Here is a 14,285-nt window from a genome sequence, read left to right as displayed (position 1 = left end):
GTGTCTGCTCAAACGGTCAGAAACAGACTCCATGAGGGTGGTATGAGGGCCCGACGTCCACAGGTGGGGGTTGTGCTTACAGCCCAACACCGTGCAGGAAGTTTGGCATTTGCCAGAGAACACCAAGATTGGCAAATTCGCCACTGGCGCCCTGTGCTCTTCACAGATGAAAGCAGGTTCACACTGAGCACGTGACAGACGTGACAGAGTCTGGAGACGTCGTGGAGAACGTTCTGCTGCCTGCAACATCCTCCAGCATGACTGGTTTGGCGGTGGGTCAGTCATGGTGTGGGGTGGCATTTATTTGGGGGGCCGCACAGCCCTCCATGTGCTCGCCAGAGGTAGCCTGACTGCCATTAGGTACCGAGATGAGATCCTCAGACCCCTTGTGAGACCATATGCTGGTGCGGTTGGCCCTGGGTTCCTCCTAATGCAAGACAATGCTAGACCTCATGTGGCTGGAGTGTGTCAGCAGTTCCTGCAAGAGGAAGGCATTGATGCTATGGACTGGCCCGCCCGTTCCCCAGACCTGAATCCAATTGAGCACATCTGGGACATCATGTCTCGCTCCATCCACCAACGCCACGTTGCACCACAGACTGTCCAGGAGTTGGCGGATGCTTTAGTCCAGGTCTGGGAGGAGATCCCTCAGGAGACCATCCGCCACCTCATCAGGAGCATGCCCAGGCGTTGTAGGGAGGTCATACAGGCACGTGGACGCCACACACACTACTGAGCCTCATTTTGACTTGTTTTAAGGACATTACATCAAAGTTGGATCAGCCTGTAGTGTGGTTTTCCACTTTAATTTTGAGTGTGACTCCAAATCCAGACCTCCATGGGTTGATAAATTGGATTTCCATTGATTATTTTTGTGTGATTTTGTTGTCAGCACATTCAACTATGTAAAGAAAAAAGTATTTAATAAGATTATTTCTTTCATTCAGATCTAGGATGTGTTGTTTAAGTGTTCCCTTTATTCTTTTGAGCAGTATATATATCATTGACTTAATAAAGCCTGTTACAAACATGGTCTCTTTTTTGTTTTCTTGAGTAAGACAGCTCCAAAATGCAGGTGTTTCATCCTAGCTCAGTGCTTTCTGTGGTGGTGGGGCAAGCCAACAGAAAATATGGAATGTTGATTGGCTCAGTGTTCTGTCACTCATGGGACACTATGTCACCGCCAAGTCTAAGGGTAGCCCTCGAAAATTCTAGCCCTTTGGGTGTTGCCATAGAGTTACATTAGAAGTGCCCATCCAAGAAGGCTCAAGGTCATTGTGTCACCTTCGTCGTAAGGATGGGACCAAAACGCAGCAGGAATGTGAATACTCATCTTCTTTATTACGAAGAAAACCAAAACAAACACTTGATGAAAAACAGTCCTGTAAGGCACACAGCTATACACAGAACAACTACCCACAAATCCCAATGAAAAAAACACCCCTATTAAATAGGACCTTCAATTAGAGGCAGTGAGGAACAGCTGCCTCCAATTGATGGTCAACCCAATAAACTAAGCATAGAAATAGAATAACTAGACACAGACATAGAAATAGACTAACATAGAACATTACCCCAAAAAGTACAAAACACACTAAACAAACACCCCCTGCCATGCCCTGACCAAACTACAATAACAAACAACCCCTTTTACTGGTCAGGATGTGACAGTACCCCCCCCCCCCCCCAAAAGGTGCAGACCCCGGATGCACCTCAAACAAAAAACACAAAAATAAACCCCAAAACAAAAATAATCCCAAACTAAAAGGAGGGAAGGGAGGGTGGCCCCCGTCACTGACGGTTTTTGTGCTACACCCCCCTCCCCAATCTTCCTACTACGGAGGTGGCTCAGGCTCTGGCTTAGGTCCATAAACTAGCCTGCCCACCCCCCTTGAAAGCTCATGCCTGTATACCCCTACAGAAGTCTCTAGGCTAAGGCACGTCGCTGGAAACCTCGGGCTGGAAGGCGACTCTGGGAGCTCCGGACTGGAGGGCGACTCTGGGAGCTCCGGTTCCGGACTGTAGGGCGACTCTGGCTGCGCCGGAATGGCGGGCGACTCTGGCTGCGCCGGAATGGCGGGCGACTCTGGCTGCGCCGGAATGGCGGGCGACGTCGCCGGAAGCTCTAGACAGGGCACTGTCACCGGAAACTCTGGACGGGGAACTGTCGCCGGAAGCTCTGGACGGGACACTGTCGACGGAAGCTCTGGACTGGACAGGCGCACTACAGGCCTGGTGCGTGGGGCTGGCTTTGGAGGCGCCAGACTGGCAACACGCACCTCAAGGCCAGTGTGAGGAGCAGAAACAGGACATACTAGACTGGGCTGACGCACTACAGGCCTGGTGCGTGGGGCTGGCTTTGGAGGCGCCAGACTAGGGACACGCACCTCAAGGCTAGTGCGAGGAGCAGAACAGGATGTACTGGACTGGGCAGGCGCACTACAGGCCTGGTGCGTGGGGCTGGCTTTGGAGGCGCCAGACTAGTAACGCGCACCACAAGGCTAGTGCGAGAAGCAGGAACTGGATACACAGGATCTTGAACACGCACTGGAGGTCTGGAGCACACAACCCCTTCTAGCTGAGTGCTCAATATAGCACGGCACCTGTGGGGGGCTGGTATCACCTGTACCGGACTGTGCGTGCGGATGGGCGAGACCGTGCGCACTTCCGCATAGCACGGTGCTCTCTTGATCCGTCGCTCCCCGTAATAAGCACAGGAAGTTGGCTCAGGTCTATGACCTGACTTAGCCATACTACCCGTGTGCCCCCCCAAAAATAAATTTTGGGGCTACCTCTCGAGCTTCCTTGCCAGCCGTGTTCCCTCATAACACTCTCTCCAATCTCCTGCTGCCTCCACTCTCCTGGCTGCCTCCACCTGTTCCCATGGGAGGCCATCCCTTCCAGCCTGGATCTCCTCCCATGTGTAGGATCCCTTTCCGTCCAATATCTCCTCCCATGTCCACAACTCCAAGCTCCTCTGCTGCTCCTTCCTCCGCTGTTTGGTCCATTGGTGGTGGGTAGTTCTGTCACCTTCGTCGTAAGGATGGGACCAAAACGCAGCGGGAATGTGAATACTCATCTTCTTTATTTAGAAGAAAAAAAATATAAACACTTAATCAAAAACAACGACGAAAAACAGTCCTGTAAGGCACACAGCTACACACGGAACAACTACCCACAAATCCCAATGAAAAAACACCCCTATTAAATAGGACCTTCAATTAGAGGCAACGAGGAACAGCTGCCTCCAATTGAAGGTCAACCCAATAAACTAAGCATAGAAATAGAATAACTAGACACAGACATAGAAATAGACTAACATAGAACATTACCCCAAAAAAACGAAACACACTAAACAAACACCCCCTGCCACGCCCTGACCAAACTACAATAACAAACAACCCCTTTTACTGGTCAGGACGTGACACATTGGCCACAGATAAAATGACATCAAATCATGTTATATGTACAGTTGCTTTGATTGGAAAGATCATGTCAACATCATACTTTCAAAATCTTAGCTATCAGTCATCATCTTGAATCAAGTCAACAATCTACTGGCAAATCATTTTTAATCCTTGTCATATGAAGTGAAATAATGAAGAGAAATTACAGATAAAATGTATCGGTGCTCATCAGCCATTGGACATAAACATTGCACAAGTTGGAAATCGCAAATTCAACAATTAGTGGTTTGGAAGGAATCAGTGACAGTGGCTGTGTTGTCCCAAATCTGGGATTCAGGAGCTCTTTTCCAAGTTTAAAATGATAAACATTCAACATTGGCCATGCTGTCAATGAAGCATGATTTGTGCTGAGCTCAAAACAACTGTTAAGTCGGAACTGTAAAAACTTGACTTCAGTGAGTTCAAGACAACTGGGAAGTCGGGAATAAACGAGCTCCGACTGGGAAAATACATTTTGAACAGTCATCCAACTCGGAATTGCAAATTGAAGATCAATGACGTCGTCATGATTTGACCTTGTTTTTTTTCCGAGTTCCCAGTTGTTTTGAAAGCACCATAAATCCAGAGAATGCCAGACTTTGATGACAAAATTTGCCCACGAAGGACCGCCGCACCACCTTCCTGTTCAAGGGAGCACAGCACAACAAGGTGAGTCCAAAAATGTATTGTATGTATGTAATATGCCAGGGAGATAATGTGTACTGTACCTAAGAATGTGTCATGACGTTGGCCTCTTTTGGTACAATTTTGTGATACTCAGAAGAGACAATATAGCCATATTACCATAAAACTGTTTATATAATAGACTCAGTTTAAGACTTGAATCATATGGGTGTATGGAATGTATTAATAAGGATAAAGCTTTTGTAAGACATTGAGATGCTATGTACTGATGTAATGTGATAGAATTGTATTTCTGTAACCAAATCTAACTCAGTCATAGGCACGCCCCAGGGACATATACAGGACCAGGCGTCATTTGACCAGCCTGTTCGATGGGCACTATAAAACACTCCCTGATTTACATTTCCTCAGACCAGGCCTACACTCTATGGCCAGAGGTTTGACCATCCAAGTACTCTACTGAAAGTGAACCATACCACGTGGTTAACTTTTAGACTATTGATACCGACAGAATAAGAACAAGTCTTTGATATTAATTATTAGTCTGCAGCTAAGTAAATTATATCATTGAACGCGAAGACCAACGAAACCACCATTCTATGACGACATTAATGAATGTCGCTCTGAAAGATCCATTCTAACCGAGAGAGAGAGAGAGAGAGAGAACGCGGACAAAACTCTCCAACAGAACCGAACTCTCCAACAAAGAACGACGACACACTGAGCGTAAATATATATTGATTGCAATTGTTCCCGAATGAGTGAGCCTTCAATTGTCAATTGTAATATTAATGAACTCTGTGTAAACTTCTCAGCTGACCATTTATGACCCATTGTTCAACAGGCCGACCAGCCTGTTTAGCCCACAAGGGCACATTCCGATACCAATCCTTTGTGACAATAATTACTGTTTGTATGTTTTTCTGTTAATTACTTAGTGTAGTAAATAAATGATTTTAAGACAATTGATGTATGGATGATTTTAGTAAAGACTGGGTTCGTGCAGATACAACAATTTACGACGTTTTGGAATGAGACTGGACTAGAGGTAAATACACCATTTAAACTTAAGAAGATCATCGACCTATACTATAATAGAATATAATATTATAGTACAGGAAAGTTATATTAGGAAAATTATAGCTTTGTAATCTGAATATTCTCCTTGGTGCCCCGACCTCCTAGTTAATTACAATTAAACGATTAATCAGTTTAATCGCGTGATAATAATTACAGGGAGCTAATTGATAAACATATCTTCAGTTTAATGGTACCCCCAAAGACACGACAAATGTAATACTAAGTGTATGTTATGTAGTAAGATGTTAGTAGACCATGTGCCTCACCCTAATAATTTGGTCTATTTACCCCTCTTAATTTTGCCTACTGTTCTGACTTGGTGGTGCACATGTAGCCTATAACCTGTTTTAGAGAAATGTAATCATTGAATATTGTAAAAGCTTTCATTGTCTGCTTATATGCCCCATTTATTTATCCTACGGTTCTGAATTGGTGTACAGGGAGAACACTTTAAGAACGGCCCATTCTGAATTCTGTCACTGTACATTTCAAAAGTGCTGAACAAATAGTTATATTGACTACATCTGTCCTAGTTCGCTCATTAATGTCTTAATCAAAATTACAGATTGCCTCTTATCCACTTGTCGTACCCTTATTCCATAGTTTGCACATCTCAATTGTCAGTAGAAATCACATTTGTTTAAGCAAGTAAGCCATATCAGCTATGTTTCTTTAAAAGGCAGTAAATGAGGCTGAATGAACTTTTTCGATGCCAGACAAGGCTTTGCTGATAGTCAGGTGTAACAGTGGTAAGATGTTGGGACAGCTGTTGGGACAGCTTTATGTAGGCCGTTTGTCACCGTTATAGTGCAATTAAATGTATTGTTTAGTGTTGTGTTGTGGCTTTGCTAGCATGTATCCCACTTTTTTTTTTTGCCCCACCAAGATTTACATGCTAAAATCGCCACTGTACAGAGGACAGGCAGGCTTGGAGACAGGCTTGGCAACAAACGGAGGAAACAATCTAACTGATGTTTGAACTAGAAATCTACTTGGCTGATGCATGGTGGCTCAGAAAGCAATGTAATGCACAGGGACAAAACTAACTGTTAAGAAAAAAACAACTGTGAGCCTCAAAGATCATCGTTCCTGGTCATTTGATCCAGATTGTGTGACTGTGGACTGTTGAAAGCCCATCTACCCTCATGCCACCCCGTCTACTCTCAAGCCACCCCATCTACCCTCATACTACCAAATCTAACCTCATGCCACCCCATCTAACCTCATGCCACCCCATCTAACCTCATGCCACTCGAACTAACCTCATGCCACCCCATCTAACCTCATGCCACCTGAACTAACCTCATGCCACCAAATCTAACCTCATGCCACCAAATCTAACCTCATGCCACCAAATCTAACCTCATGCCACCAAATCTCACCTCATGCTACCCCATCTAACCTCATGCCACCCCATCTAACCTCATGCCACCAAATCTAACCTCATGCCACCAAATCTAACCTCATGCCGCCAAATCTAACCTCATGCCACCCCATCTACCCTTATGCCACCCCATCTACCCTCATGCCACCCCATCTAACCTCATGCCACCCCATCTAATCTCATGCCACCCCATCTAACCTCAGTGATTAGTCTCAAAATGAAAATAGACATACAGTGGAATGAAGCTATGGATGAGAGGATTAAGGTCTGAATTACAAACCGAGGAGAGCGAGAGCGAGAGAGGAGAGAGTTTACATTCCATAAAAATAGGTTTGTTTTTACAAAATTATATAGATAGAAAAAAAGTATATAATTGATAATGGTGTTATTAAACACTTTATTAAAACATGTATTAGACTACACTCATTTTACAACTTCATCAGTAGGCCTGTAAATCCAAAAGCCAATGTTTATCCTGGCTGCGGAGAACAAATGTGAGCCATTGTCTAACGAAGCCCAATAATAGACCTATCTCAAGACTGGCCTCAATGTGGTGCTACTGCCTGCGTGCCAGGGATAACGGACTGATAATAATGATGGTATCTGTTACCACAATATATGTCTGTTTACTTATTCAGTGAGGGATTAAGGCTATTTACCCAATCAATTTGCTTCCATTTGCGAAGATTCACTGTATTAGATAAGCATTAATGATGCATTAGACTAGTTGTCCAAAGGGCAGAGGCATCGAGTTTCGCTGTTCTCTCCACAGAGGGACCATTTCATCGTCTTAACTGCCTAGTGTTGCTACAAAGCTTATTGTTCGAAATAGTCAAGCTAACAAATGGTTTAGGTAGGCCTATATGGTTGAGTAACTGATATAAAGGTATGGGCAGCATCCCTTTTAATTGCTTTAGTAACTGTTATAAAATTCACATTTGTGCCTAGATTGAAATAGATTGAAATTTTGTGTGAAGTCTAGGAAAATAATGTATGTTCCCTAGCAATGAAATAAATAATGTAGACTGCAGCTGTTGGGGCTACAGGTTAGCAATGAACCCCGAGACGGGATTGCTAACAAGGCTGGAAATTCAAAACATCAAAAATCTAATAATTTCAATTTCTCAAACAATCAACTATTTTACACAATTTAAAAGATAAACATCTCCTTAATCTAACCACATTGTTCGATTTTCAAAGAGGCTTTACGGCAAAAGCATAAAGTTAGATTATGTTAGGACAGTACATAGCCACAAAAGTACAAACATCCAGTTTCAATTCAAGGTCAGGCGTCACCAAAAGCAGAAACCAGCTAAAATTATGCACCAACCTTTGACAATCTCCATCAGATGACACCCCTAGGACATTATGTTATACAATACATGCATTTTTTGTTCCATCAAGTTCATATTTATATCCAAAAACAGCATTTTACAGTAGCGTGAAATTCAGATTTCTTTCTTCTCTGAAATGCTTCCGGTGAACATAACAAAATTACTATTCGAAAACATTGGTAAATTATAATATTGTCATTCAAAGAATAATATATTATCATCTCGTAATTGCTACCGAATGGCCAGATCTCAAAATAACTTTACTGGGAAATCACATTTTGCAATAAACGGGGTGCTATGCTAAGAACAATAAGCTATGCTATACAGTTAGCATCATCTAATATCGATAATAACATTGTAAATATCCCCTTACCTTTGATTATCTCCATCAGAAGGCACTGCCAGGAATCCCAGGTCCAGAACAAATGTGGTTTCTTTTGACAAAGTTCATAATTTATGTCCAAATAACACCAAGTAGTTAGCGTTCATTATGCTCCCACAAAACGTGGTGGGGGGGTGTAAAATCACGCCGAAAAGCTAAAAAACCTAGTAAATAATCTATTTACGTTCGTTCAAACATGTCAAACGTTGTTTAGCATTAATCTTTTGGTCCATTTTTAACGTTAAACATCAGTAATATTTTCACACAACCTATCCTATGTCTAGATAAACAATTATGACAAACTCACGCTTCTCAGATTTATGCGCAGGCGCAAAAAAATGAAGTGACGACATGTCAACTTCCCTGCATTCTAATTTGCTCTCTGTTTATCATAGACGCTTCAAACAACTTTATAAAGATCGTTGACATCTAGTGGAAGCCGTAGGAGTTGCGAAATGAATCCTTTCTCACTATGGTATCTATAAAACAATGACACTAAATAGTACAGTCACAAAATTCACATTTTTTTTGGATCTATTTTTCACAGGTTTTTGCCTGCAATATGAGTTTTGTTATACTTACAGACACCATTCAAACTGTTTTAGAAAATTCAGAGTGTTTTCTATCCGAATGTGTTAATAATATGCATATCCTAGCTTCTGAGTTGGTGTAGGAGGCAGTTAAAAATGGGCACATATTTCTTTTCAAAAATTCTCAATACTGCCCCCTAGCCCCAACAGGATAAAGACCCTTCCTAGTCAGTTGGCTTCATGATGGGATGTGTAGGCTATAGCCTCAGAGACCCTTCCCAGTTGGCTTCATGATGGGATGTGTAGGCTATAGCCCTAGAGATCCTTCTCAGTTGGCTTCATGATGGGATGTGTATAGCCCCCGAGACCCTTCCCAGTTGGCTTCATGATGGGATGTGTAGGCTATAGCCTCAGAGACCCTTCCCAGTTGGCTTCATGATGGGATGTGTATAGCCCCCGAGACCCTTCCCAGTTGGCTTCATGATGGGATGTGTAGGCTATAGCCCCAGAGACCCTTCCCAGTTGACTTCATGATGGGATGTGTAGGCTATAGCCTCAGAGACCCTTCCCAGTTGACTTCATGATGGGATGTGTAGGCTATAGCCCCAGAGATCCTTCCCAGTTGACTTCATGATGGGATGTGTAGGCTATAGCCTCAGAGATCCTTCCCAGTTGGCTTCATGATGGGATGTGTAGGCTATAGCCCCAGAGATCCTTCCCAGTTGGCTTCATGATGGGATGTGTAGGCTATAGCCCCAGAGATCCTTCCCAGTTGACTTCATGATGGGATGTGTAGGCTATAGCCTCAGAGATCCTTCCCAGTTGACTTCATGATGGGATGTGTAGGCTATAGCCTCAGAGATCCTTCCCAGTTGGCTTCATGATGGGATGTGTAGGCTATAGCCCCAGAGATCCTTCCCAGTTGGCTTCATGATGGGATGTGTATAGCCCCCGAGATCCTTCCCAGTTGACTTCATGATGGGATGTGTAGGCTATAGCCTCAGAGATCCTTCCCAGTTGGCTTCATGATGGGATGTGTAGGCTATAGCCTCAGAGATCCTTCCCAGTTGGCTTCATGATGGGATGTGTATAGCCCCAGAGATCCTTCCCAGTTGGCTTCATGATGGGATGTGTATAGCCCCAGAGATCCTTCCCAGTTGGCTTCATGATGGGATGTGTATAGCCCCAGAGACCCTTCCCAGTTGGCTTCATGATGGGATGTGTATAGCCCCCGAGACCCTTCCCAGTTGGCTTCATGATGGGATGTGTAGGCTATAGCCTCAGAGATCCTTCCCAGTTGGCTTCATGATGGGATGTGTATAGCCCCAGAGACCCTTCCCAGTTGGCTTTATGATGGGATGTGTAGGCTATAGCCTCAGAGACCCTTCCCAGTTGACTTCATGATGGGATGTGTAGGCTATAGCCTCAGAGATCCTTCCCAGTTGGCTTCATGATGGGATGTGTAGGCTATAGCCCCAGAGATCCTTCCCAGTTGACTTCATGATGGGATGTGTAGGCTATAGCCTCAGAGACCCTTCCCAGTTGGCTTCATGATGGGATGTGTAGGCTATAGCCCCAGAGATCCTTCCCAGTTGACTTCATGATGGGATGTGTATAGCCCCAGAGACCCTTCCCAGTTGGCTTCATGATGGGATGTGTATAGCCCCAGAGACCCTTCCCAGTTGGCTTCATGATGGGATGTGTATAGCCCCAGAGACCCTTCCCAGTTGGCTTCATTTACATTTACATTTAAGTCATTTAGCAGACGCTCTTATCCAGAGCGACTTACAAATTGGTGCATTCACCTTATGATATCCAGTGGAACAACCACTTTACAATAGTGCATCTAAATCTTTTAAGGGGGGGGTTAGAAGGATTACTTTATCCTATCCTAGGTATTCCTTAAAGAGGTGGGGTTTCAGGTGTCTCCGGAAGGTGGTGATTGACTCCGCTGTCCTGGCGTCGTGAGGGAGCTTGTTCCACCATTGGGGTGCCAGAGCAGCGAACAGTTTTGACTGGGCTGAGCGGGAACTGTGCTTCCTCAGAGGTAGGGGGGCCAGCAGGCCAGAGGTGGATGAACGCAGTGCCCTTGTTTGGGTGTAGGGCCTGATCAGAGCCTGAAGGTATGGAGGTGCCGTTCCCTTCACAGCTCCGTAGGCAATCACCATGGTCTTGTAGCGGATGCGAGCATCAACTGGAAGCCAGTGGAGAGAGCGGAGGAGCGGGGTGACGTGAGAGAACTTGGGAAGGTTGAACACCAGACGGGCTGCGGCGTTCTGGATGAGTTGTAGGGGTTTAATGGCACAGGCAGGGAGCCCAGCCAACAGCGAGTTGCAGTAATCCAGACGGGAGATGACAAGTGCCTGGATTAGGACCTGCGCCGCTTCCTGTGTGAGGCAGGGTCGTACTCTGCGAATGTTGTAGAGCATGAACCTACAGGATCGGGTCACCGCCTTGATGTTAGTGGAGAACGACAGGGTGTTGTCCAGGATCACGCCAAGGTTCTTAGCACTCTGGGAGGAGGACACAGGCTTCATGATGGGATGTGTATAGCACCAAGGCCACTACTTGAGTGACCTGCTACATAATGAATGATACAATGTAACAGAATAGTGTGCTCCAACCCTACTCTTTAGTTCATGCCAACTGAGATCGATCAATAGACTACTGAATTATGATCTCGCCTGTGAATGCATCCGTAACCACAAAACGAACCCAATCTCAAACTCAAGTTGACAAAACAACAGCAACATGAAATCTAAACCATGTGCATGTTCAGAGAGAATGTGAGTATATAAAAGGCTGGATCTGGATGGGAATTAAAGTGAGTCAGAATCCCTTGTGCAGCTCAAGGCTCTCAGTCTTTCTAGGGCTGTGTTGCGGTGTCTTGAATGATCACACAATATGAAGTATGGGCCGCTTGTCATTCTCGTGCAGATCCAAGCTTCTCAGTGAGCAAAACTGGTTGAAAGAGGTATTTTCAACATCTTGTGCTCATAGGGATGGCTGGGTTGAAGAATCACCTTTTCCAGCCTGGTCTCATAGACCAGACGTCAAATTAGTATGATACGTTCCATTTGGCATGAGTACATAAGACAGAGGGTTACTTAAGGCAAAAAAAGTAAATAAGAGTGGTTGGTTGGGGTGGATGGGTAGGCATAAAATGCGAACGTCTAGTAACTTAAAGGTTGTGTGTTCTAATTTCATCACGGACAACTATAGCATTTGAGGTCATTTGCAACTTTTCTACTACTTTTGATCTACTTTGAACCTTCTTAGCATGTTAGCTAACCCTTCCCCTAACTCTAACCCTAACCTTAAACATGTTAGCTAACCCTTCCCCTAACTCTAACCCTAACCTTAACCCTTGAACCTATAACACCTAACCTTAACCCTAATGCCTAGCCTAGCTAAAATTAGCTAGCTAGTTAACGTTAGTGTTAGTCACCTAGCCAACGTTAGCCACAACAAATTTGAAATCGTAACATATCATATGTTTGTAAATTTGTATTTAGCAAAATTTGTAATTCATAATGTATCACAAGAAATGGATCATGGACATTCACAAATTAATATATACCATACTAAATGCTATGCCTCGGGTTTATGTACAGAGTAATACGAAATGCTCTGAGACCAGGTTGACTCTACCCTTGGGACCTTAGGCTACCCTAACCACTGTCTGTCATCAACCGATAACCCGACGAACCCGTGCCCTGTCTGTCTAGTTGTGCGTGGCGCGTGCACGGAAGATGTGCGTCCAATGTAATTTCTGATGTTTATTAGGGTAAATATTATGATTGCACTACGGCATTAGCAGCATTCACTCCTCCGACAACAGGCTTTGTCCATTCAGTATAATATCACCCTCATATAAATATTACCATGTCATGTATCAATAACATTTCTTTCACGTTTTCAGGGGTGAGGTCAGAAGCCGATGTGAGAGCACTTAACTTTGTATTTACGCCTCTAAACCAGTGTGTTCATCGGTGTGAAGCTCAGAGTTTCCCTGACATCACACTAGTGCAAACATCTGCAGCGTATGAGCAACAACACATCAGCATCAGGTCGCCGAACGTTACAATTCTCACATCTGAAATGTCTCACAATTTATTATGTGCATGTCAGATATAGGCTACCATGCTACCCTGCCCCGTTAATCAATTCAATGGATACTTTCCACGATACATTGTACGATACATTGTAGACTAAAGTGGATTTCTGCTTTAGACATGCACTCTCTTTCGTGCACCTTGCATGCTACGTTTTTGAACAGAGATCGTATGGAAACAACTGTTTTCTTAAGCTACTCGGAGCAGGACCTAACACAGCACACCCGGCCAGAACGGTGTTATTAAAGGGACCAGTCATTCCAACCATGACCGCTATTCTGTCACCATGAACTCAACAGCAGACGCGACGCAGTCAACAGGCCAGGCAAGGATGGACTGGAATAATATGGACCGAGCCCAGAGCTCACCTCACTACGTTTTCACCATGCACGGAGACCGCCAGCCCAGAAGAGAAAAATCACGTACCTTCACTTGACACACCAGGCTTCCGCGGGATGCGAGCGATGGGGCCTGACGAAGTTGCAGTCTGACGCAGCGGCAATGTTTTGGTCCAAAATCGGGTGGAAAAGGCTGCGGCGGAAACAGGACCTGGAGAAGGCTGAGGTCGGAATAGTCACTGCTGCATGTGGCTCCGTCGGAGGAGACTCGAATTGACTATAAACTGCAGTGCGCATGTATGCCCGTGTCAGTTTGCTGTTCTGGAGCCGCACTGATAGTTAGCCCTGTGGCACCGATTATTGGGTTTATGTCCCCTCCGCGGCTACTCGCCCGCAGTTTGACATTCTGCTACCTTGTACCATTGCATCAGCGTCGGGGAGAGAGAGAGGTATGGCTGTCACCTAGCCTATATAAGCACTCCGAGAGCGAGGAAGCGGCCATGGCACTTTTGGTCACGGTGCACTAAACGCATGGGCTCTTCCGCGGCATGGCAGGCCGTAATGTCAATTTGCCCACTTAAATTTTTTGACATTGCACATGCCATCGTTTTAAGTGCCAAACATGTATGTGGTGTAAAATTAAAGAGCGCTGGCAAGAGCTAATCCATTTACAGTCCCGGCTACCAGGCTGGCCAGGGTCAATGCAATTAATTATTCCTTCACACAGCTATAAAGCACGTCCATAAAACGTGGACATATTCATACTCCGCCATGTCCTTGCATGGGCAGTGGCCTAGTCACTGTCTACCCTCTCATCTCCATCTCAGTTCCTAGAGTGGGGTCAGCTCAATCAATTACGTTTTATTGATATGGGCAATCTAATCAGATATGTGCGCCGAATCAGCAAATGTTCAGAGTCAGTAACACTATAATGCATGATTGTTTAAGATAATTAAAAGCATTGGGGAACATGCAAAACTGATCCAAGATCAGCCTCTAGGGGCAATTTCACCCTACTCCACTCCCCAGTC

The 14,285-nt window shown here is 44.8% G+C and overlaps 1 pseudogene; it reads right to left on the bottom strand.

Annotated features, from left to right (window-relative positions):
* LOC106608211 (alpha-(1,6)-fucosyltransferase-like) overlaps positions 1–13,845 on the bottom strand; it is a 213,992-nt pseudogene extending 200,147 nt beyond the window's left edge.
* Between the last annotated feature and the right edge of the window lie 440 nt (positions 13,846–14,285).

Source organism: Salmo salar, chromosome ssa06 (assembly GCF_905237065.1).
Source record: "Salmo salar chromosome ssa06, Ssal_v3.1, whole genome shotgun sequence".
NCBI classification, from domain to species: domain Eukaryota; kingdom Metazoa; phylum Chordata; class Actinopteri; order Salmoniformes; family Salmonidae; genus Salmo; species Salmo salar.
The sequence above is the reverse complement of the archived record's forward strand: the minus strand, read 5'-3'. Positions and strand labels throughout refer to the sequence as shown.